This window comes from Vanellus vanellus (assembly GCF_965231255.1).
Source record: "Vanellus vanellus genome assembly, chromosome: 2".
Taxonomy (NCBI): Eukaryota; Metazoa; Chordata; class Aves; order Charadriiformes; family Charadriidae; genus Vanellus; species Vanellus vanellus.
The window spans coordinates 72,283,543-72,309,511 of record NC_138906.1 but is presented as its reverse complement, the minus strand read 5'-3'; the positions used below and the strand labels follow the sequence as shown (position 1 = coordinate 72,309,511).

Here is a 25,969-nt window from a genome sequence, read left to right as displayed (position 1 = left end):
TGACAAACTGGGCACGTTCTGACATCCCAGTAGCCATATTTGCCCTCTTTGCTCTTCTGCTCCACTTTTTTTCTGGATTGTGAGTGCCGTGGGACTCAGAAGTTCACTTGCACATTTGCCATTGTGCTCCCACCACTGTCATCCTCATGTATCACAAAGCTGAGTGTTTTTTCAAGATTTCATGAAATTCTGTATTCTAAGTCAGATAATGGTACACTTATTTCATAATCAAACAACTTTATTCCACAGAGTAAGTCAGACGTGCAGGACGGTAACAGCAGGTGAAGAGGTGCCTTAGCACACCCATTAGATGCAGAAATTGGATATCTCAGAGTTGGAAGTTGCTTTTTAGTAGGTTCGTGTGGTAGTACTAATCACAGAATCACAGAATGATAGGATGTTATTGCAGTTATTAAAAACACACATTCTATAATAATGGAAAATATGCATAAAAAGGTCTCATGTGAACCCAAGGGCCAATGCTTATATAAATTAAGAAATAAAGGGAGAAGCGATAAGTATTAAGAACTCCTAATAACTCAGGCAACTGAGTTGTGCATTTCTGGATGTGTTGGAGATTTTCCGCAGATATTTCCTATGGAAAGAATTTATGAATCAATGCATAAGAGTTGTCCAAGGAAGATTGGTCCCACATGGATACTGTTGCTGTTTTAACTCATCCAAATCTTCAAAACTATTCACTATGAACAGATTGTATTCATAAGTACAGGAAGGATTTGCATTTAGTATAGCTAAATTAGCTGAAGCAGAAATTAACACACTCCATGTAATGTTTAACCAGAAAATAGAATAGTTATATGGTTAGAATGAGACATTTAGAGGGAAAAGATACAGCAAGCCAAATTTTGTTCTCAGTTGGGGTTACCATAGGAGTGCAGCAGCATAGTTCACAGCAAAATATGGCCAGATTAATTTGCTTTCTACTTGCATTGGCCTTCTTGTGAGTTATTATTTCCGATGTACAAAGAAATAACAGCTGAAACCCACGTTTTCTAGCATCATGGAAAATGGCCAAGACTATTTACCCTGTAGAGACCTATCTACTGTACATTCCAGGGAGAAGGTAAAATGCCATTTATCATATTTTATTTTAAATAATGCTACCTGGCTATCAGTGTATTTTCCTCCTCCCTTTCCTCTTCAAAAAGTCCAAAGCAATACCATCCTCAGAACAACTTTTGACCTGAGACTGTGAGATTACGACCAACCTCAATTCTTCTAGAAGTAAATAGGATTGGAAGGGTTTGTGGATACCTTTGCGTTCTCAGACACATTTAGCAATCACATCACTGAACCTCAAGATAAAAAAAAAAAATAAAGACAGACCTGGAGTTCTTTTTTAATTATCTTCCCTGGCATAAAAATTTTGCAACCAGCTTATCTCTATTAGAAAGGTTGCACTTGTTTAAATTTATTAGATGACACAGCTACACTTGCAAGAAGATTAAGGATGGGCAGAAATGCTACCAAAGTTTTATAATGCTTATGCATATACTTTTCTTCCAGAAATATCCCGAGTACTAGGATCCCTATTGCTTCCCTGCTTCATCCTGGACAGATTCAGTGAAGCACATCATATTTATGATCAAAACTTTGGAAAAGTAAATATGCCTCAGGTTAGAATTTTAGGAGTTAAACTATTTATTTGTTTTAACTGGTGTTCCCATCGTTGTAAAGTATAGTATTTGGTGTTGCCAAGTGATGCAGAGGATCATGCTACAGGTTTCAAGAGAAAGAGTGCTGGGATGGGCTGAAGTTGCCTTGCCCTTGCTGAAGCAGGGGAGTTCAACTCTGCTGAACTTTGGTTCCGAAATGGCGTTTTTGCTGGTCTTCTCAGTGAAGCAACTTTTTATCTGTTGTCTGAAGGACTGCATCCTTATATATCAATGGGATATCCATGAACTTCTGTGGGGGCAGGAATGGTTACCAAAGCCTGAAGAGTTTTTCCATTTACTTGAGTGGCAATACTTGGCAGAGGCTGGGTATGATGTCTCTAGTTTGAAGCTTTCCTGGGGTAGAAGCCAATGTGTTTCTCTGATTCTGTCTACCTCCGGTGAATGCGTCAGTCAAATTTTTATTACACTGTTTGTCCAACAATGGGCATTTTCGCTCAGGACTAAATATGCCACAGACTTTTCTTTAGATCTGAACTGGGACATCTAGAATGCTCTGCAGCTGTGTGGATCCAAGCATATGCTAACTTCACATTAAGGGGAGTCAAGGGGTGTATCCCTCCCCTGGTTCCTCCTTTCCTACATCCCCTCTCACACTTTGATTTTCACACCCACCACGTGAGCTAGAAGAGAGTGACAGTGCCCAGTTTCCCCCAGTCTGGAAAACAAGGTGACTGGGACTGAAAGGACCACTGCAGCATGTGCTCCCGTGGTCCCCAACCTCACATTCAGTATGTCTTTTCAAAACAAGGTTCTTGAATGCTGCCACAGCATCGTGAAGAAGTGTTTACTGCTGTTACAGTGTGTTCCCTGAGACATAGGATATCCTTCAGTTCCTCAGGTTTTTCACTCCAGCATCTCTTTAAGAGGAAAAGGTGAAAGCCTGATATGGCAGTATTTAATTATTCTTATTGCACAAGGTACAAGCAAAACATCTACCATTAATCGCAGATGTTTTAAAACCATAAACTCGTCCATATTCGCTAACAGTTGGGGAAGAAAGTTGATCTTTCCTGAAAATACTGAAGCAGATGGGAGCAGTGTGAATGCCAGAATATCCCTACAAATTCTCCTAACATGAAACAGTTTTGGACAGTTCAGGACATCTGGAGTGAATATGGGAGAGGGAAATGAAAAATTTCTTGAATGTACTTAAAGGCTGAAATAGAATCACAGTGGCGTAGACATGCAGAAACCCTGAATGAAATACACACATGGATATGGCAGAATGCTTAAAAGGAAGTCAGCCTGCTAGGAGCAGAACTATTTTTAGTCTTCTAATGAAGAAAGCAGCTGTATTTGAGAAAGCCAGTCACTCACTGCTTGGAAAATCAGCTGGAACTCTTTCTGGGTCCTGATGTTCTTGGTTGTGAGAGGAAAAATCTTATGTGTAAGCCCTGGAGAACCTTAAATGGCAGTCATCTTGGGTTTTGAAGCACAGTTGGGAGCTTCTTGGGAACAGATTCACAGACTTCTGTTGGAGCCCATGGTCACTCTGCGGTGTTCAACTGCTCTTGGAATGATTGTTTCTTTAAGAGACAGTGAGGATCTGGCAAAGTTCTCCGAAATGTGCATTGAATGCAACATTGAATTCTGCCTTTTTGTGTGTTGTGCTGCTTGCTATACAATGCTTATTTCTAGTCTTAATTTCTCCAGAGCTTTGCTGGGGTGCAACAGTCTGTCCAGCTCATTATAAAATCTCTGTTTTCTTATCTGCAGAGTGCTTGTGTTAGGTGTGGGAATGGAGGAGAGATGCTTCATTTTGCTGCTCTAGTGAAACTTGAATTGTGAAGACTTGCTGGTCTTTAGCTATTTGTACAGAATAAGTTCTTTTGTAAGGCTTGGGGTTTTTTTGGTATAAAATAGAGAGATGTCTTTTTCTGTCATATTGCTGAGTTAAACAAACGGTCAAAGTGAATTATATGTATCCTGGCTGTGACAAGAATGGACAATAGTCATCACAAGGGCAAAACCATTGAATGTGCTTGCTGGAAGTAAAGACGACAGCTTTATTTTTCCGCTGGCTTGAGAAACCATTTCTGAATTAGTTTAAGTAGACGCATCATAAAAGGCTGGATCGAGAGAAAAGGGATTTTAGCTTAAAACCAGTGTCAGGGAAGCCTTACCAAAGCCATCTGCCTTGAGATGGCCTGGCATTTTTCAATGAGAGGATGAGATTAGTGAAGAGTAGGGCTTGGTTTTGAAAACCTATTTCTGCCAGTGATGATCTATCAATTTCCATCAATGGCCACCTGCCAATACTGTCAGGAATGGGGCAAGATCATAAAGGTGCGAGGAAGGTACGATATTCAAGAAGAAATGCCGTGGAGAGGGAGCTGGGACCTGGGCTCTGCGGGTATCCCTGCCGCTGGGCAGCTTTCGCAGCCTCCTTCAGTCACTTCCAGCTCCCAGCCTTGAATTTGATCTGTTTAGAAGTTTAGAAATACATTCTTTTCTTGCCTGTTGCGTGCTTTAATACATGAAAGTGTCTTATGAACCATCTTGTATGTAGGTACTTAAATGCTCAAAAATTGGAAGGAAGGAAGGAAGGAAAGAAGGAAGGAAGGAAGAAAGGAAAGAAAGAAGGGGCTCCAAGAAGAATATCCTGCTCTCTCCTTTTTTAGTAAGACGATGGCCTGGGGAAGAAGTTGATGCTCTCAGCCCCTCCCCGTTTGCCTGTCACCCACCACGTGCCTGCAAAGGGCTCTCCCTCTTTGGATCTCCTGGCACCGTTTCTGGTATGATCAATCCCTAAATCTGTTTCTGCTTGAGCAATAAAGCTTTAAAAAATAGCCTCTATTACAAGTATCGAAGAGAGGGAAGATCATTGTGACTGAATTGGGTAAGGGGCAATTGCATGAGTATTTACTCTGGCATAAGTCGGGCAGCTTGGGGATGGTGACCAACAGCTAGAAGGGGGCGCGGGAAGCAGGACCCTCTTTGCCCGACTCGGGGGCAGCCAGAGCAGCAGGTCTGACCACAGTCTTTGCTTTCCACCACAAATACCTGAAGTTTTTAGCTGATTTCAGTAGAGCCTGTTTTGCATAAACCGTTTCTATTTTCCCATTACTCATATGTCCCTTTGTTAATAACATAATGTTAATAATTCTGTGCTGAATTTGGCATTCATTTTAACAGGTGTAACACTAAAGCAGTTGTAATTGGTTTCAGCATTCCCAGTCTTCTCTCTGGCTGTACTTTCTGAAGGAGTTTACTTGTTTTTGCTTTTGAAGGTTCGTTATTACCATAATTCACCCATCAGTCTGCTGCTTTTAATGTTAATTCAGTTTTATAACTTGGTAGGAGGCAAGATGAAATGTTTCAGGCTGCATCCTAAGGTTATTCTTCGAGTGGCCGGTGTTTTAAATGGATGTGATGGGCATTGGAAAGAAGAGGTTTGTGATATTTATAGTCTTCAGGAATCTGTGTAAAAGTGAAAAAATGCTAATCCTGATTCTGTATAAATACCACATCCAAAGCACACCTGTCTTCTGCCATGTGGGCCAGCTAATTGGTTTTTGATCTATTTTTACTGTTCTTAGCTGAAAGGCAATTTTTTTGTTAAGTTTCACGGAAAGCTCTAGAGCTGTTTTAGGGGTTTGTAGCTGTGAAAAATAGCCGTGGTTCTGTTTTTTAAAAATCATTCTCAAGGAATAATTACAATGATTGAGAATGCTTCTTAAAAAAACAGAAGCATGTACATTTTTCATAGCTACACGACTCTAAAATGGCTTTGCGGGTTTCTTCACATATTCAGGAAACTTTTAAAAATAAAAAGGAGCAGATCTATCTCTGAGCTTGGCAACAGCTGAAGTTTATATTTCACAAGTATCTGAGAATGGGTTCCTCCCCGTTTGCAGACACAGATGCCAAAGTTTTAAACTGACAGTGCAAAGTTTATATTGCAAGCTTTGTAAAGGAGCAAAGCAGCATTTTTCTGCTCCGTGCCAGTCCTGCACTTATGCATGGCTGGGATGAAGCCTTGTTGGACAGTTATGAGTATTATTGTTTATGAATTCCTTGCCTTGCGGTCGTGCAGAACAGCAAGTCGGCATTGTTGAATCGGGAACTGTAGACATGGAAATAGCAAAAAGGTTGCCCCTGCTGCTAAACTTTTGGCAGTATTTTGTATTCCATTCTTGTCTGTATTAAAACGCAGAATGTAGTGAATGGGCCAGACCCTGAAATCCTTATTTGGTTATTATGAAAAGAGAGAGAAAAGGCTGTGATTCATTAGGAGGGGGATGAATAAGAGGCTGCAGAGAACGTCTGCGCAAGGTAGCTCGGGAGCTTCTGGTCCCTTGTCTCATAACCCAGCAACGCAGGGGTCGTCTGAGCACAGCAAATGGCGGTTCTGTCAAAAGTGAAGCATTAAACAGGCCTCGTGCTGGGGCAAACAGGGGAGTAATGTGAGGAGGTGCCTGCTGCTTCTGTGATATGTTTAGGCATGTATATGCAGGGTTAATGGGGAAGGGAGGCCATTGAGAGGTCCGGGTAAATGCATGCCCCTGCAAAGGTGACTTGGGTGGAAATCATCGCATGGGATGCTCATGAAACCAACTATTTCAAAAGATTAACCGGGAGATTTTTGTTTTGTTTTAATGGGAGCACAAAATACCTGGGGCTACTTATTACCTCAAACAAAAGGGGTACAGGAAAGGGAACAGAACCTCTTGTTTCAGCATCAGAGCATTCTCTAAGTGGCAGGTCACTAATCCCACTTCAGTATTTTGCCTGGAGCAGCAGGAGTTACAGATGTTTGCTTGCATCATTACAGTATAGTCTCTGATGATGGTGGTTTGTGTTGTTGTAATCCCACAGAAATTATACTTTGGCTTCAATACTTTGGCCTGTCTGGGCACGACTGATCATTATCTGCCCTGCAAGATTTAGCTGAAAGTGCCTAGCTAAATGCTCTGAACTTTGTGGTGGAAGAGGATGAATTTGGGGGCTGGGTCTCCAAAAACGTTGCCCAAAAAAAGCCTGTTTGCTTTTTCAACTGTGCTCCCTGGCATAAAGGAAAGAAGAGGAGAGCAGTGCAGAGCTGGGCCTGTCTGCTCGGGATATATTCAGTTACTTAACTCATTGCACAGGCCACTGCAACCCTAGTAGGCAGCATTTCAGCTGAGGCTGGCGAGTGTTGTAAATAACATGGGGAGGAGAGTTTTTTGTTCCCTTCTCCCCAGTTTTTGCATTAGGTGCTGAATGAGTCGCACAGGCATGTTTGTGAGGGGGGTTACTCAGCTGAGGTGCTCCCCAGACCTCGCTGAGCTCGCGTCCCCGAGACTCTCCAAGATAATTTTAGTAAAAGGCCGTTCTGAGTGCCATTTGGCTCATCTGTTTACGAAGTCACAAAGTCTCTTCTCATTATTTTTCAGGGATCAGAGGGGACAAAAGTTTAAATATTAGCTCAGCCATTTAAACCCTGTGGCAATGCCAGTCTGCCTGGCACATAGCGTTGAATCTAGTGATAAGATATTCGGTCGACTGATGACCCTCACAGCGCTGTAAGAAATACGCTGATAAATTCTCTGTGAGGGATAGGAGGGACGAAGCAGCTCTTACATTTTATGAAAATCGCTAATCAAAAGAGCTGCCAAAAACCTGGGCTTAGAGATCTATGCTGTTGCCCTCCAGTAAACCCTGATTTCCCAGAGACTTCTAGAGTATTCCTAGATAAGCAGTATTGCAGATGAGTAACGAAATAAAAAAGAGTTCTCCAGTACGGGCTTCGTGCCCGAAAATATTTTCTGCTATCTAATGACGCTTTTGTCCACTAGATGGCTTTTCTCCCCCCTACCTGCGACCTGATAGAGCAATCCGAATCAAGCAAATGTAACCTATCTAAAATGATATTACCTACAGATTAATTCAGATACTGGTGACACTTCCGTCAAAAATTTCTAATTACATACAGCATACAGGGCTTTTTTATCCTGTGATATAAGTTTTCCTACGTGGAGCAAACCTCCTGTACATTGGCACACAGAAAAATTCAAGTTAAGATGTTTTTAGCAAATTGTTTGCCAGCAAACAATGTTTGCTGATGATATGAAATTATTAAAGACCACAGAACACATTCTGTGGTTATTAAGTCTTCAGCACTGACACTGAAAAATCTTCCAGACCTTGTTTTGGTTTGGCTGGGGGCTTTTAGGAATCAGAAACAGAGGAGTTCCTCCCTTTATCCACCCAGCCTGTAGTATAATTTTAATTAATGATGTTTGGAAGCAAATTTAGGTTCTGCAATTATTATAATTAAGTGGGACAGATGGGACAGAACTCTGCATTATGTGGCTTAAGCCAAATCAAATGGAGCGCCAAAAAAACCCCAACCAAACAAACGTTATTTACATCAAGGAAAGTCTCAGTTTTAGTGACTGTGTGAGTCTCACTGACCACTGAGATACTAGCAAGGCTGTGCCTTTTGTGTCGACTCAGCCAGGTGAATAAGATAGTGGTCAAGAGAAGAGTACCCCGAATTAGTAAAATGCGTGGCATTCAGGATATGACCAAAAAAAAAAAATGCATCCCAACAAACGTTGTTATTATTTTATAATATTTACTCTCATAAAAAAAAACCATAACATGGTAAAATTAAAAATAACTACCAGGCTGATGTTCACCATTTCACTGAAGAAAATATAAGGGAATTGGTACAATTTTAGATCAGTAATGTGTTCTCAAGAAATGTACTTGTACCGACAAGGCTAATGTGGGTACGCACACTAGAGGAAGATGAGAGAACCTCTATCACAAGCTGCTATTTGTGTCTTCCTGAGAAGCTCAGTCTCTTGCTCCTACCAGCACCTGGGATTTGAGTGATTTCTGCAAGGAAGTTACTGCAGGAGCCTGCCTGGAGTTGCAGTTCCTCAGTTCATTTTATAGGTAGTAAGTGTTTGTTCAGTGTGAAACTCCCATTTCTAACTGTTGAACCAGAGCAGGTCTTTCTTTTCCTGTCAACTTCCTGATAGCCACGGGGGAAAAAAGAAGTGTTTTCTCATTTCAGCATCCCTCACCCTCCTTGCTTCTCTGGAAGAGGAAGCAAGCAAGCTATTTCTGTTACTCATCCTTTCCTTCAGCCTCCTTCCGCCAGGATCTTTAGCTCTTGTGAATCATTCCAGTGCCCATTCCTGCCCTCAATTCTAGCTTTTGCAAGCTTCAGCGTGAAATTAGGGGGGTTGTTGGGTTTCTCTGCACGGCACGGGGTCCCACTGGAGAATAGGTTGAGATCTTGGTAATCTCCATCAGTGGGTGCTTGCTGGCCGTGCTGGGATGGAGGAGCAGAATAAGCACTGGAGCTTTATCTCTGCAGGTTCAGGAAACCGATGTCACATCAGTTTGCACCCAGTTTGAGCTTGGAAAGGTGGGGTTTTCTGCCATAAGGCTTAATTTTTTTTATTTTTCTTAACAAGAGCTTAGATTCTGTGGGAATTCATGGCTAAGACCAGTATCCACACTTGCCAGGAAAATCTTGCAACTGCAAAGCATCTGAGTGGATTTTTAAACCCCATTGGACTAATCCCAAATGTTATTTTGTTTGATGCCAAGACAAGAAAACCTCATGTGCTTTAAACTGAAGGGTTACGTTTACCTGGGTGGTGCTAAGCTAAGGTGATGAGAATCGGTGTAAAAAGCCCAGGTACACTCATGGCCCTGGGGCACGGAGTACTTCAGGCTGAACCAGCTGTTGTGCTACCTGTCATGAATGAATGGGGTGGAGGAGCAGGCTCTTTCAGCTCGCTCGTGAGCTGATGTGATTTGACATTCTGAGTGTAGGAGGTGTGAAACACTAAACTAAGACTGCTAATCCAATGGTGGTCAGCTAAGCAGTTTGGTCAGAAACGTCAGGGGTAATACACAAGTACGGATCTTTGAGCCTCTTAGCTACCTTCTGCTTTCAGTTACATCAGTATAAATCCACTGACTTCCCCAGAGTTCCCACATCAGACTTATTTCAGTGTTCCCGAGAGTGGAGTTGAGGGGACGGAAGGGAGGAGAAAGAAGCGAATGGATCAAAAATGCAGTCTGTAATTTTACTGTGCACACGGTATATTCCCTTTCATGTGTTTCAACCATTTGGCCTAACAGAGGATGTTCTTTCTGGCCAGCAACAACTGTGAAGCCACAAAAAACAACCAGTAGCACCTAAGACTTCTGCAGTAGCATCAGTGGATTAGAGATGTTGTTATGGAAAACCTCTAGTATGCAAGTATGTGCAGGCTACTGAACATGCGGTAGTGACAACCCCATTTTTTATCTCCACCCTAATCCTGTCTAGCTATCTGCTGATCATAGGCAGAAGAGACCATCTGAAGTCCTCCAAGCTGAACTAGAGTATTCCAGAAACCATAGCATCAAAAAAAATTTGAATTTTTGAACAGGAGAAAAGCCTTAGCACCGTTTAAAAGTTGTCTGGGAGGTGACGTGTGTGGTTCCTGTTCCTGTCCCTAACACAGCGGGTATTTGGCATGCTGTGAAGCCAGAGCTTTTGCTAAGTGCAAAGGTAGTTGGGAAGAGCCAGGTCATGCTACTCTTCAAATTCACTGCAGCAGCAGATCCAAAAGGCAATAAATAATAGTGTAGCACTCAGTCCTTACCCATGCTGATCTCAGGGAACTGGGGATAAGGAAGCAAATGTTGACCTATGCCACCTTTAATCCGTCTTCAATCTCAGCATTGGCCAAAGATCCCCTTTAAGCAGTGTCAGTTTATTAGAGTACTGCAGCTCTTGTTCCAAAAATCCCAAACTCAGGCACAGCAAGTGCTCAGCTGGAGGTGGGCAGGTCGTCTACAAACCAGCTATGTTCATTCACAGTTCTTCTGTGCCACTGTGCACCTCTGTAAAGGCCATGCTGAGGTCCTTTGCACTTCTTCACTGGGCCTTTGATCTCTGCCAGCACTGTGCATTCCCCTCTCCAGGTCAAAGAAAAATGTTTTTTACCATCAAGGAAATCTGTCAGAGAGCTATTACTAACCCAAACACCTCCACTTTGTGAAGGAAATGTAGATTCAATTCCTTTTGTGCATCTGAAATGCTGCTGCCAAACCTGTGCTATGAAAGGTCAGGGAAAACATAGTAAGCTAGCAAAAAATATGCAGTAACACCAGAGCAAGAAGATGTGCGCGTCCCAGAGAATAAATTTGGCTCTGGGCTGAACATAAAAGGATTTGCCAAAATCTTTGTCTGTCTTTTCAATCGACATGGAGGTTTACAACGTTGAAAGTAGCCATCCAGGTTTGATCTCAGGTTGACCCAGATGAGGAGTGACTCTCTGGACCTGCCCAAGCACAGGAGCTTGGCCAGGTCTCAGGGCTGATCTTTGTCTGAGTAACCCCGGAGACCCCCCAACCTTGACACCGGGATGTCAGACGCACAAGATTTGCTGCGGCTGCCATACAGTATCAGATCAGCTTCATCAACACAGTTATCACCTGGCTGTTGTCTCTCTTCTCTTAACCCTGCAGAAAAATTACAGCTTTTCTCCTCTGGGTTTGATGGGATCCGGTTTTGCTTACACCCTAATGATCAACCATGACAAAAATGAGTGACATGTACCTGTTATGAATTAGCATATGCTGTTAGTTAAGCCTTTGAATGTGTGTTTAATTTTTAGGTGGATGCGTAATTACTCTGTGACCTGTTTAGCATTTCAGACTCATTCCTTTCAAAGACTGAAGAGAAAAAAAAAAGAGGTTACATCCAAGCTGAAATGAAAAACACAAAAGTGTTTGTTTTTTTTTTTTCTGTATTGTTTTAAAAAGGTTTCAGAACAAATTTGTTTTCAAAGTAGTTTGCTCTCAATCCTGAGATGACAACTGCCAGCAGCTGGCTGGGAAAAAGCAAAAGTTAGCCTGAAAAGTAATAAAACTCACATGACCTGAAACTGTACAATACTGAGCCCATTCGTAACCACAGCTAGATTTCTTTGTCGTTCTGGAAAAAATAGTGAAGTGTCTGGGCGTTTTCTTTGTTACAATTTTTCTTAAAGGGATTTTCATTTGGGAGGCAACAGCAGAAGGGATTTTTGTTGGTTACTTTTCTTTCAAAGCTTAGAGATAATGGGCAAGCAATGTGATTTTGGCAGGAGAGTATCACATCCCATGTTAGAGAATAAATTGTTCCCTTGATTATGTACTGAGTGATAACCCTTTCTGGATTTATGGATTTTTCTACGTATTTGCATAGAAAGTCATTACAGCACCCTTTTAGCTGATAAAAGTAGCACATTGTTGCATGTTTCCGCATGTCTTACAGCTCCCTGGACAAGATATTGATCAGCTAGGTCACTCCCAAGGAAGCAGAAAGTCATTCTGTGTGCTCTTTCTTGGACAAGAGATAAGCCTTGTTGCTAGTCTACGACGTGCTGTCTCCCCCTCTCTCTTTGCATAGAGCGTGATAACTTCAGAAATCACTTGCTCCTTTCTGTATAAGATTTCCAGCCTGACACATCGCAGGGAAAGAAAGAAAAGAAGGAGAAAGCACAACTTTTCAAATGGAGGAAAGTCAGTCCTTTTCTTTGCCAGATTCAAAAAAAAAAAGCAATGCTTGCCCAGCTCTGCTGTTTCCGTGTTAATTTTGGTGCTAAAAATGATGCACAGCTGTTTTGATATTAGCGTTGATTTCTTCAGAGAGCATATTTTCATTCAGATTCATATAACTATTGACCAGAAGCTAGGTTAAACGGAGCCTGTTTAAAAATCAACCCATTTTTTTTAAAATTGCATAACGCAGTAGCACTCTTCAGGCAGTCCTTCAGCTTTCTAGCATCAAGTCATCTCTGATGATGTGCAGGCTGTGCTTAAAGGCAACACATTCCTAACAGCTCCTATGCCTGCGAAGTTTCATGCTGTTGCTTTAAACTGCTGCTTCTCTGATGGTCTTTATATTGTTATAGCGTGGAAACGAGTACGCTTACTCATTTCTGCATTTATTTTCCTGGACACCGTCTTTCAAAAGTATACCTTTAAATGTGCCCATTTCTAATTCCATGCCCCTAAAACAGCTGGAGCAAAGGATGCAGGAAAATGCAGGAAACTTTAAGTGCTTTAGGAATCCTCTCTGGCAAGAACACATCTACCTTCAAGCCTGTGTTTTGTCTGTGAGAGCAGAGGCAGGTGAGGGAAGTGTGTTAGGAAGCAATAACCCAAAGCCTCGTAGTAAATTGAAACCGTGCACTTCAGAATTAGCTGTGATGCCCGCTGTCAGGAACACAGAGCGAGGCAAACGTTAGATTTCTTCTCCTGCTGTTTTTTCATTCAGATTAATATTTAAGCCGCACCGGTGGTTCTGCCCAGGAGAACAGTCGGTCCTTTTTGCAGCTATAAATGGTAAGAGGCTGGGTCTGTTAGAGCTCGCCCGTCAGCTGTTTGAGCCCGGCGAGCACCTTGCTGCAGCTGGCCCCAGCCCGCGGGTTTTCGTAGCTTCTCGGAGACTCTGCGCTCGCACCGGCTCGCTCATTGGTTGCAGCTATCGCCCTCCTCGCAGCGGCTGCTGCTGACAGTGTGTGTCTCTCCTCAGCTGAGATTACTGCGTGTGACCTACTTTGAAAATGGTGTGAACCGAGGTTCACAAATTGTCTTGGAAGGGTGCCACGGGGTTGGTGTGCAAACATGCGCGGTCTGGGAGGCTTCTGGCGGAGCAGAGCTGGCTGTCTGCGTGTCCTTCCAGATGCAGCCCGCCCGCCTGCCTTCGCCAGCCCCGGCTTCACAATCCGTCTTTGTGCTCTTGAGTGCGGCATATTGATTTCCCAGGCAGGCCTGCTAGGTTAGAGAGCCTCTGGCCAGTAAGTCCTCCATGCCTTTTTGCTCTCGAAACAGCTGAAGTAGTAATAAAGATGAATAAAGGGTTTCAGGCTGAGCTGTCAGCTGAAGCCTAGCAGTAGTAGTAGTAGTTGTAGTAAAAGCGGTAGTAGTGGTATCAGAATACAAGTCACAAAGGAGAGCTAAGCGGTGATATTTTATTTACACAGTTCATCTGTTTACTATAATCTGCTCGTTTATAGTGTAATGTAAACTTGCAATTACCAAAGCTGCTTTCCATGCCAGATGAACGGTTTAACCTGTATGTCATTCCAAAATACCGATAGAGGAGAAAATTCAACAGAAAGGAACAGCCTGGGGAATTGCAGCCTGCAAGCTGTACAGGTTGGGGGGGGGGGGGGGTCTTTACTTTTTTTTTTCTTCTTCTTCTTTCTCTTCCTTATATAAGCTCTGTGCTGCAGAGGAAAGTTTCCACAGACTCAGAAAGATCATATGCAGTTTCAAATCTACTTGAAAGATAAGGCTTTCTGGTTTTTTCCCCTCCCCAAGGCTAATATATTACATACCTGCTCGGCACAGGGCTGCCTGTTATCTGAGAAGATAATTAGCATCAGACACTAGGAGAAGGAGACGTACTTTTAGAAACAAGCATTACTGAACGTTCACAGAGTTAAAGAGTGTGCTTATCAGAGCTTTTGCATGCAGAAGACTCGCGCTAGTATTTGACTTTGGGTCAAGAAGTCCTTTATTAAATTAGCAATGCAAATGTGTTTTACTTTATACACATGGAATTGAAGTGTGTCGGACAGCCTCCCTCTAGAGCACTTTGGGGCTTTCTACAGATTTAGCGTGGGCCAAGAGTTCCAACTCGGGCTCTGAGTATTTCTTTTTGTTTGTTTTATCCTCTGTAAAGACATCTGTTCTACATGGCTCTCCACCTTGGCTGCAGTTCAATTTCCACTGACTTCCATGAACTCCATTATGAAACCCAAGTGCAAGCCTCCCTTTGCACCAGGACCAGCCCGTGACTCCTGAGCACAGACCTGCAGCTTACAGATGCCCTCAGCCACCTCTCCCGAAGCATGTGGCTATGGGGAGCAGCCACCAACTTGAGGAAAGTACACCTCATCCTCCAGCGTGTCCCTCCCCTGCTGATTGTTAGTCACGAGTCCGTGAAGCCGTGCTATAGTTGTTTAAAAATAGGGAAAGCTGAGACAAAGACCTTTATCAGCTCTGAAAGCAGGACAACACTGATGCTTACCCTGCCTGGTGTGGTCTTTGCCAGTTGCTAAACGGCTAAAATGATCCATGGTGGTCAAAGGGGGAAGAGGGCAGGACCTGAAACAAGAACTTGACATCTGACATTTGCCAGTCCTGTTCGTGAAGCGGCTGGCCCATAGGCAGGAGCTCCTGTCCGTGCACGCCTGAAGGATCCTCTGCAGCAAACCCTTCTGGCCTGACAGTTGCAATAATAAGTACTGTAACTGGGCTGACATTTTGGCCTGGCAGGGTCTTTCATAAGTCTCAGCTGGGAGTGATTGTTTTAATGAAAAATGTTAATAGATGAATAGTTTGCCCATGAGTTGTTGCTTCTAGCGGAGAAGGCACTGAGTTGTTTTTAGTGGTTGCTGATTTCTTTTAATAGCATATGTGGAGCTTTCTGTGGAATGTAGCAGTGATCCTCACCTAAAAGCTGGGAGCAGGATTCTGAAAAACATGCGGTGTCCTTGTCACTTGTATCATTTTGTGTGACCTTGCAAGGTGTGATGTCAACTGGGGGAAACTGGAGCCAAAGTGGGGCCGGGGGGGGGGGGGGGGGGGGGTAGTTCTGGTCCCTGTTATGGAGCTGCCAGAGAAGGAGAAGATTCCTCAGCCTACCCCGGAGGGGACCAGGGCGTACATATGCAGACCCAGGCTATTGCAGATGGACCGTCAACTGCACAGGAAATATTTTTCCTCAAGATGTTTTTCCAATTAATTGCAAAGGAAGAAATGGTCACTGATTCAGGGAGGAGGCAAACCCTTCCCACCCCTGGTAAGTCCCATTAGTCTGACTGAAAGATATGGTGCATCAGCTTGTCGGGTTTTGCCCTCTAGGCAACCAGCCAGTCTGTTGAATGGGCAGATCGCAAAAAGGGAACGTGGTTGGAGAAGTACAAAGCAGGCCGACCCAACGTTTCTTTTTTCTTTTGTGTTGCCTATCATTTTAGAAAACATTTTGCAGTAACAGAACAAACCAGGGAGACGGAGATGGTAACTACTGCCAGGCGGGCTCAGCCTTCAGCTCCCCCTCTTCTGTCTGCCCCCAGTCCCTCCCAGAAATGAGGGAAGACTGAGCAGAAGAACTGAAAGACAGCCTGTGAGTACCAGGTGGCAGAAACGTTACCTGACACAGACAAGGACGCAAAGTACTGCAATGTACTTTGCCACTGCCAGATGCCTACTTCTCTGACGTTACAGAAGGAGCCTAATGTTGCTTTATAAACCACAGTTGACTCTACTCACCTTGTCACATCTCTTGTATGAGGTATCTTATTTCACGGCCTCTGCCGAAACATTCCAAGCACTCAAGCTAAATCAGGAGAAGAAATGTAACGTGGTCTTTCCAGGTTTGAGCAAATGGCGATGGGAACAGGGTATTTTGAGCCTAAGTAAATGGAGGTTACAATCTCCCCTTTTGATTTGAGTCTTCCATCACAGCTAATGTGTGGTCTGGTAAGATTCATTCACGGATCTCTCTTTCAAAGAGTGAGATCCTACAAGCTACCACCCAAACTTTAACTCCTCTGCTAATCAGGTTGACAAAAATTAATCTCTAACATCAGCTGTGAGGCAGCCAGTAACTTGATCCCTATCACTGAGGTTTCAGGGTAGCACAGGGGACTGAGACTGTCCTTGTAACTTTGGCCAGTGAAAAGTGGTAGTGCATAATTATTCGTTGGATCACTCTTAGTATTTGATACTGTTGATCATCAAATGCTGCTAACCTGTGTGGAGAAGCTGTGCATATCAGTGGGAGCTCCATGAAATCGTTCTGTTCCTTCTCCCAAGGCTGAGCCAGAGGTGTCGCAAGCAGCAGTTGTTTTCCTGTATCCAAATTCCTCATCTCTGGAAGCTGACAAGGCTTCTTCCATACACATGTGAAACCACTGGAGAGCTGGGGAGATCACATGGTGAGCTAAAGTGCCTGCTTTTCTCTAGGTGTTATCTAGGTTTTTGTATTCCTTATTGCAAACATAATTACTGCCTTCCCCTAATGATCTTAGTGGCTACCTGAAGTTGGCATTGCAGCGCAGAGCAAATGGCCACAAGGGAACCAGACAGGTCTAAGATCTCACTTGTATTAAATAGCTGCACCAGTGTTACTTAAAATCACACGTAAACAAAAGTGACTGTGCTAGCTTAAGACCATCTTATTTGCAAATACCAAACCAGCTCCTAAATAGATTTAACCTTAAACCAAAACAGACATGGTTTAACACTGAAATATGAGAATGTCCACTTTGTCTTCTACACCAGTTTAACTAAAATGGATTTTCAATTACACCTTTAGAGAAACTAATGTAAATTTTCCTAGCAGGTTAGACTTAGATGATGACTGTTGAAGCAGAGGAGCACTTTGAAATTCTTCCTTCCATAACTATTCCAGGTGCTGAGGGCCTTTGATGTTTGTTGCGCCTCTGTGAACTTTTGGGCTTCAGTACTTGGCCACAGAATATGCACAGAAATAGGAAAGCTCCGTCTCTATCACAGGGACCAGACTGTTGTCTTCACTGTGTTGGTACAGTGCAGCCGCAATGGTCCACATAAAATAACAACTGCATTTGAAATCACGTGCTCAGAAAACTGGAACAAATGGGAGCAGTCTGTCGGTTTATCATACACACATTGCCATAGGCCTGTTGTTCATAAACGTCTCCCCATTTTTTTCTCTCTGCTTTTCATGGAAGTTCTGCTTCATTGCATGGAGCTCTGGGTAGGTTTTCAAATTTGACCTTGAAAGGCTTCCAAGGAAATGGCCTTCACCTGAGATTGGGCCTTCCTTTACGATCGTGACAGCACGCAAGTGCATTTCACAGAAGCAATGGAACTGTGAAGCGATAGAAGGAAGCTTCTGGACACAGGACTTTCCCAGAAGCTGTATCTAGACTGAGGAAATGTATTTCTGCAATGACTAAGATGTCTGTAGACATCATCACTTTCAGAAAATGTCAAACACCCTCATAAGTTACAGAAACACACAAGCGCATGTATAACCCCTACAGGATTAATCAAGCTCTTTCTCCTATGGGGTGCTAAGGAAGGAAAAGTGGGAGAGATTATTGTTGCTATTTTTACATGCTTGGGAGCTGCTAAGCGATTATAATAATGGGAGTCATAAATTACTTCACCAATGCATTTGGAGATGAGACGGTGAACCGACTCCTTGGAGAAATACAGGATAGGTATTCTGAATGGCAGACGCTGCAGAGGAGAGGGCTCAGGCGCTGGGAAAGGGAGACTGTATGGATGAAACTGTATTTCTGTTCTGCTCCCCAACTTTAATTCATTTGTGGTGCAAGGCGGACACCGCATTTGCGATCTGCAAGTTTGGTGAAAAGCTTCGCACCTGCTACCTGAAGGGTGGTTCAGCAAAAGAAATTCAAAAGTTTATTCAGTGGATTCTTTTTTCTTTTGCTGTTCCCAAAAAAAGAAGCTCATTCATATGCACTTGACAGTGAGAGGTAAATTTTCAGTGCAGCACAAGGTGACTTAACCACATGATTCCCAGGAACAGTAGCGGGAATGCTGCAGCAAAATCCTCATGGCAAGGCATGTGAGAACCTCTGTAGATGAATCCACTGCCCTGTGGCAATGGGAATCCTGGTCAATGAATTTTGTGCTGAGTGCTGAAACAAATAAAATCCATGCCACAAATCTCCTGTCTGCAGCACTGTGATTCTCTCTCTTTGAGATTCTGTGCAGACTTCTTCCTGGTGCATTGCATTAATATTAAATTAACAACACACTACTCACATGGAACTTACATTCTAAAAAAAGCTCACATTATGCTGTAAGCCTTTTATTACAAAATAATAGCAGTCGTGAGGTTAAAGTTTGTTCATACAGTTTTCTATAGAACATCTGTACATTTTTTATGGAGGATAAAAGCTACGTTCCATGTGTAGCTTAGTCATATGAATATAGATAATGAGTAGTTTATTGAATTTCCTTTTAGATTTTACCAGTCGCTTATATTCATATAAAGCATGCAAAACATACCAGATTTTTGTAAGTGGTGCTTTCTTTTCAGAAACACTAATTTCTCTGTCAGTGTTCTGCTGAGGATGTGACCTGATATGAAAAGGACCTATTCCTCTAGGATTTAGCTTGTAGCTAGAGGCATAAGTCAGAGATTCTCTGAAGTGGATTGTAATCCACACTGGAGAGAATAAAGAGAAATCACTAGGTCCATATGGAGCAGGACCTTGAAAAGCTTTATGAGGACCACATTCACTGGAATAGTTATCCAGCATCCAAGCCATCGAAGCCCACACAGGCTTCGAAACCAAAATATTTCAGGGCTTTTGTGGCCTTCCATGATGCGGAAGCCGGACAGAACTTTTATTGAATCTGGCCCTAAATAAGCAAAAGAAATTTGTAATCAGTGCATGGTTTAACAGGAAGCCAGAAAAATTCTTTTAATATTGGAGTGATATGGTGGGAAAGCTTAGCCCTAGATACAGTCCTGGCTGCTGAGCTCAAAAGAAATTTGCCTGCAAGCAAAACTAGCTGGGAGTACAGCAAACTCCTAATTAACCTGAATGGGAAAAGGGTAAGTATTGGAATCTCAGTTTTTTACTGCGTATGTAAGTGCCATACCTTACTTTTCAAATGCTGACCCTTCACCCCACAAAAATGCTTTCAGTACCTTAAATAGACTCAACCCTTGAGTGCGCATCCCCCTCCTCCTCTTCTTCCCATCTTGCAGAAGCACTTTCAATTATTGGTAGAGAACTCTGGATACAGCGCCAGAGCTCCTTAATGCTGTTCCAGGTGTCAAACAGCAGGGACTATTAGAAAGCAATATGTAGCAATCCCCAGCCCTGATGGTATTTCAGCATTAAGCCTAGATCCTGGAACAGTTGCTTGCTTCATTGCCAAAAGTCTTGGAGATTAGAGCTTTGGTAGTACTGATATGAAGCAGGCAAATAAGTGACCACTGCATGATGGTCTAGATTCAAAAGGGACTACGTTATGTTATGCCATGAACTGGAAATCATCCCAGTGCTCTCCAGTGAGCCTTGCGCCGTGGCAGTCAGGAGAGTTACTGGGAGGGGCAGGTATTCTAACTGCAATTGTGTTTTCTCACCTTGAAGTTTTATTTCCATGTTTTAGATGCAGAGATTTGGGTAGTGTTAAAAAATGTCCAAAGGGACATTAACCAACATCTGAGAGTGTTGTGGAGATCCGGATAAGTGGACGGGGCTCATTTGGGGTCTAGATGAGCAGATCTGAGCTCATTCCTTTAGCTTCAGAGTATACCTGTAAGTGATGATGATTTCACCCGGAGCAGCATGTAAGTATTTCAATAAACAGGGTGTGCATTGTGTAGAAAAATCAAAGCTATGCAGTAATAACTACCCTGCAGCTAAATGGATGCTTTTTCCACAGCTGAATCCTTAGAGGGATGATGTAGTTTTTAGTCATTCATTGCCATGTGACTTATTAAAACAATTAACAGGCAAAAAAAGTGGTTATTTTGAGTGGTTTGGCGAAGGCTATACAGAGTGAAGTTCAAGCAGAGTGAGTTTCTACCTCTGTTAGTAGCAAAGCGTGTGAAGTGGCCGGGGCTGTGGTTCTCTTCTTAGCTCCCTGTCTAATTCACTGTTTGACCTTGGAAAAGTCCCCTGGCCACTTTGGGTTTGCGATTCATTATGAACCTGAAACTTGTATCAGCTTCTCTAAAAGATTTGCGGGCTCTGTAGGCAAACCTGGGTCCAGCTCTGGGGTTGAGCCTGATGGGTTTATAATTTGAGCCCTGTGTGCACGAGGTTTGAGGTTTTGACATGTAACCAGATGAAACATAATGGTTTCAGCTGAGTTTTGCTTTGAATTTTTGGGTTCAGCTGCACTCCTCGCTTAAAGGGAAGGTGGTGAAGCTAACTGAAGAAACTGTCCACTGAGGGCTTCTAGGGGAAAACCAGATAGTTTCACTCAGTCTGATTTAAAATTAAAGCTCTAGGTGTGTGGTTTACTGTGGTTTTTGCATTCAGTGCGATTGCCTGTACCCTGTTCCAGCAGGAGAATATAAGAGGGGCAGGTGTGTTACGTGAAAAACCTGCAAGATGCTTTGGATGGAAGATCTCTGCACACAAACGTGGAAACATTGTGAGCGACAAGGCAGATTTTCCCTTTTTGAATTTCCTTGCCTTGCCTCCATTTCCTCCTTCCTAACCATCCAAACAGTACAGTGCAAACAAAACTTGGAGTGATTTTAACCGTGAGCTATCCAAAGACTTGCAGTATGGGTCTTTTAGATTTCCTGCTGGGTGGCAAATACATACTTGGTTAGTCTGATCACGGCCTCAGTCAAAATGCGCCTCTTGTCCATTGTCCAGGTTGTCGTGCTTGGGTCCTACTTTGCTAGACCTATGTGTCTCTGTCTGGCCTTGTAGCTGTGCTCTGGACCTGCAGATCTTTTTGAGGACTCAAAAAGCAGTGGAGCCTGAAATTCAGCTCTAGTCTGTCAGTGATTTAAAGTCATTTCCATGGTCTAGTCCTGTGGACACTCCAGCTTACAGCCCACGCCTTGACACACAGTTAGCGTAGATAGCTAAATAACGCAGGCTTTGCGGAAGAGGTTTCCACAAACAATAGTTATTTTCTTAGGCAACAGATTTCAAGGGCATGAAGGCTGGGTGAGCTCTGGGCCACGGTTTGCTCTGGTTGTACCTGCATCGCAAGTGTGGAAGCAATTGCTAATGCTGGATTTAGCTGGCCTGCGTGGGCTGTGTCCCAGCTCGGGTACTGCCCCCCTGCTCCCATGCTGGAGGGACCCTCAGGGGCTGGGCTGCTGGCTCGGGTCAGTGTCATCGCTCCGATTCGCACAGCGGTGGTGCAGGAGAAAGGAGCTCGGAGTCCTTCGGGGCCAGCCGGCTCATGGGGATGTTGCCAGCTGCTCCCCAGCACTCAGGGGGAAACTTCGGAGGGCAGAGTCTGGCACCGCGTTGTGTAACTTTATTTTAGAGAACTAACTGTGATTTTTATATGGAGCGTTTGTGTGCCAAAAATACAGCTCTTTTTATTTAGTGAAATATCCTTTGGAAAACTGTAAAATCATGACAGGTTTTCATATTTATTTTACATTCAGTTCAGGATTATACACGATCAGCTTTAGGGCCTTGTAGGAGCCAAGAGAATATAAAGGTTGTCAGAAAATTGGAGGCTTTATACCAGGCTGTTCTGATTTAACTGGCAGACCATTTAAAGTTACTGAGATCTGGGGAGAAGCAGAGCTTTTCAGAAATGTCAGTCTTCTGAAGAGAGTGCTGCAGTTTCTGACTGGCACCCACTCTCCAAAGTACTGACCTCAGCACTGGCAGGAGAACGGCAGCAGCATCTTTAAGCTATGTTTTGTTATTATTGTTCAGAAGTTTCCCCCTTTCTGAATAGATAAGTTTCCCCCGGAGATGTAGTAGCATCTGGGCTTTCTTGCAGCTGATTTTAAAGCCGCCTGGTTCCCTGAAATGAAGTGACAGCTTTTAGTCTTCCACAGGAACGTGTGAATGTATTCAGGTTCATTTGTAACACACAGAGAAGAAAATTGATACTGGGGGGGGGGGGAAGAAAAGGAGAAAAGAGGAAAAAAAATCTTTGAGGGCTTCATCTGCCCAGACTGGGGGGTAGTATAATGCATCCACACGCTTCAGTCCATGTGAGCAGAGTGGTAATGGGATATACACGCACACACATACACACACACAAGCTGGGATCCTTTTCAACCAGTCGAATTATTCCTTCGGTCGAAGGTATTTTTCTTAGTTCTAATAATAAACGCTGAAATCTGGCGTTAGTGCAACATACAAAGATAGCCTTTAAGATACACAACGCGGGTTACATCGAACTGTATCCAGTATACAATGACAACATTGTTTCTCCTCTTTCTTCCCCCCCCCCCCCCCCCCAAAAGTATAAAAGAGCATCATTGCTACAGACAGCACATTTTAGTCTGAAGTGGAACTGGCAGAGGATTTCAATGGAAAGTTGATTTATTTCAAGGGATTATGGGAGTCCAGGGATAAAGCTGGCACCCGGCCACAGGGAGAGCCCTTGACCTAGAAGCAGGAACAGTTTTCAAAGCAGTACATGTACATAACTGAGCAGAACACTTTAATTTAGTGCAGAGCATAACCTGAATTCCTTCTCTGAGGGAAGATGAAAGAAAGAAATTTTACTTCTTAGTAGGACGTTGGAAGCTGTATCCAAAGCTCTTTGCCTATTTTACATCTTATTCTGCAGCATTGCAGGAAGCAATTGTTTGTGACAAAAGGCCACTTTCTTCCCTGCTTAACTGGGAAAGCAAATTGAGCTGCCAGTCATAAAACCGACTGGATACAGAATTAATTTGCTTTTCCTGATGGACGAAACAAGTTAACAGGCCACTGCAGGTTACTCTCTGAATCAACATATGAAACATAATTTCATTGTCTTTCCTCCCCCCTTCTTCTAGGCCCTGTGCGGTAATTATAAAGACTTCAAATCTCCCTAGTGACCTCAGCTGGTTAAAAAAATTTGGATCACAGGAATAATGTAACCCAGAGCCTGCTTTGTGCACACTCCAGAGAAGGTAATTCTATACAAAATACTCTTCTGTAACTATGCTCTATTAATTTGAGTGGTGGTTTTCAGTAAGCATCACATCGGGATCCACATCATCTGGCCTATTCCTTAGTCAGAAGGTATGAAGCATAACAGCAACAGAAGAAATCTTTAAAATTATATTTTGGAGCATTTCATGAAGACCGTGTGTTATATCAAACATGCCATAATAATTACATTTACTAAAACTTCCTAAGCAGTAATAGGCTTCTAGCTGGGCTGGCCTTGAAATCAATCATAAACTTCAGCTGCCTAATTAAGTGCTTTATTCTGCAGCTCGTAGTCCGCCAAACGTCCGCAGGCGTCTGTAGGTATCTGACCTGAATGGAGGACTCTGGGTTTGAGCCCTGTGTTTCCAGACAGTGTGTCTGACTGATACTGCAAAACCACAAAATGCCAGATGGTTTCAACATATTACATAGCTCCCTGTATGGGCATCCACCGACAGTGTGTGCCTTCCTGTAAAATTTCACATGCTGAAACAACTTCTTGCAGTGTGGAGACAACACTGCGCCTGAAAACAAGGATTTAACGACATTGGCGTTGCTCAGCCTCTTGTCAGCTTCTGGTCTGGGAAAAATTGTCAGCTGTTCTAAAATTAGAAGATAACGTAATGCTGGCTAGAATAGGGCATAGTCTGGGCAGGCTTCTTCATTATCAGCTTCCTTGTTGAACTTTAATCCTTGTTTTATGACCCTTCCGCTGTTTTGGGTTTAGCTTGCACCAGGGGCACGAACTGCCCATCGTGGCAGGTTTGCACAGTGACTTTGCTGTGCGCATTAAAAAGAGACTAATGGATTCATTTCACTTGTCAGCTGTAACGAGTGGGGACTGAGGGGCCTTCCCACCCCCAGGCCTGCGGCTGGATTGGATCCCGTGTGGAGGCTTGCAGTCTGGGGGGTCAGGGCCAGGGAAAGTGGTCCTTTCACTACGTGAACCTAAAGCAATCTTGACTGAGAGTGCCAGGTCCCCTTAAGTGCTAACTGGCCCGCTGGTTTCCTCATAGCTCGCACACAAACACCCTGGATCTCTAGGGGCATGGGAAAGAGCCACGGAGCCAGCTCCGTGCAACAGAGGGAGCCTCCTTCCTCCGTGTGTGCGTACCCCCTTTTGCCAGGCTCTGGAGGGCAGGCCCTGACCCTTTGGTTTCCCGAGCTCAACCTCTCCGTGCTGTGAAGTTCTTTGAGCACCCAAAATATGCCTCTGGGCATGCCCTGAACTAGCCCTGGCAAAACTGATGGAGCTGGTGCCCACTTCACTACGTAATCTGGGAAGGGGAAAGAAGGTAAATTCAGCGGACTGAGGAGAGCCGTTCGGTTAGCTCTCCTTCCTTAGCGCACGCAGCCAAGACTTGGATAAGGCAGCTTTACCTGTGTGTGCCTCTGTTTAGCTCTGGCATTTGGGATCTAGCAGCAGGTGCTGTAGGAGATGCAGGCAGGGCAAATGCGTGGAATAAAACCTGGCTGCATTTGTCATGCAGAGGAGTTTGAGACTCTTGCCCAGGAGGCCCATGAAATGCAAGGGTATTAAATCCTGCTGGCAGCCAGCTGCCGGTCTTGTCTGGAGCATACCCGTTTCTTCCAAAGCTGTAAGAATCAGGCCTTGCAAGCCTGGTCCTGACCTGAGTGACGCAGAAATGTCTCCCAGTGCATGCTGAAGAACTGCTAACTCATTTTATCCCTCGTGCAGGCCAGGGGCAGTTGCATGCATTTGGTAAGGCCAGCTTTGTGCTCACCATCCCCTCCGTGATGTTCAGGAATTCCTGCCATCCTCGGGCAGGAACCACCGGGCTATGTAACACAGGGTACATCCCTTTACCAGTGCTCCCCCTAAGTCCTCCATGTCCTTTCTGAAGAAGTTTTAGAATTGAGATGTCACTCCAGATGTTGCTGCAGACCTTGTAATCTAAGGTGTTTGCACCGAGTGCGTCTTTCTGGAGAACTTTGAGTCGGGATTTCGTGAAGAGGTAGGGAGAACAGGAGGAACGCATTGTCTTTAAAGGTTAAGAAAAAATCATCTTTGTGCGTCAAATGCATTTTGCAGCCAGGTTACCAGGGGCATTCTGTGCAGAAAGCTACACTTGAACTCATTTTCAGCTTATGTTGTAACTCCCCTCCTTGGCATTAGTACTAGTAAGTTTGTAATCAAATACAGGGCAGCTGCACCACTGGGCCAACAAGGTCACTTTTAATTCATGGCCCTGTCTGTGGTGTGGTGGGGAAAACATAATTATGAAGTCCCTTTGGAAAGGACTGTCTTGATGTGGCCAGGAGTCTTACCAGTGGTAAGTATTTACATAGCATCTTTTCTACCAATAGAAATTAATAAAAATGAAGAATAGAAACACTTTTCATTGCTTTTGCATAGCAAGGAAACACATAACTGATTTTACCATGTGTTCCTTATAATTACTCTCTTTCGCATCTACTAATTATGGCAAAGAACAGGAGAACTGTAATGACAGTAGTGTTAACTGAATAAAATTTTAGTTATTTTAGCCTAAGTGAATAATTTGTCTTCCTCAACTTGATTTACTAATATCTTAGTTGACAAGACTCCCCATTCTGTGTATTCATTTTGTAGTTAGAGAGGGATTGTTTATAATTTACAGTTTAAGTCTGAGTGCTAGTATTTTGCACTGTCAAAGAGCA

The 25,969-nt window shown here is 43.6% G+C and overlaps 1 long non-coding RNA gene across 1 annotated transcript in view; it reads left to right on the top strand.

Annotated features, from left to right (window-relative positions):
• LOC309668605 overlaps window positions 1-14,401 on the top strand; it is a 102,557-nt gene extending 88,156 nt beyond the window's left edge. The window contains exon 3 of the long non-coding RNA XR_014268857.1: window positions 14,371-14,401. This is a non-coding gene — a long non-coding RNA (uncharacterized lncRNA). The remainder of the gene's footprint in view (window positions 1-14,370) is intronic.
• Window positions 14,402-25,969: the final 11,568 nt, after the last annotated feature.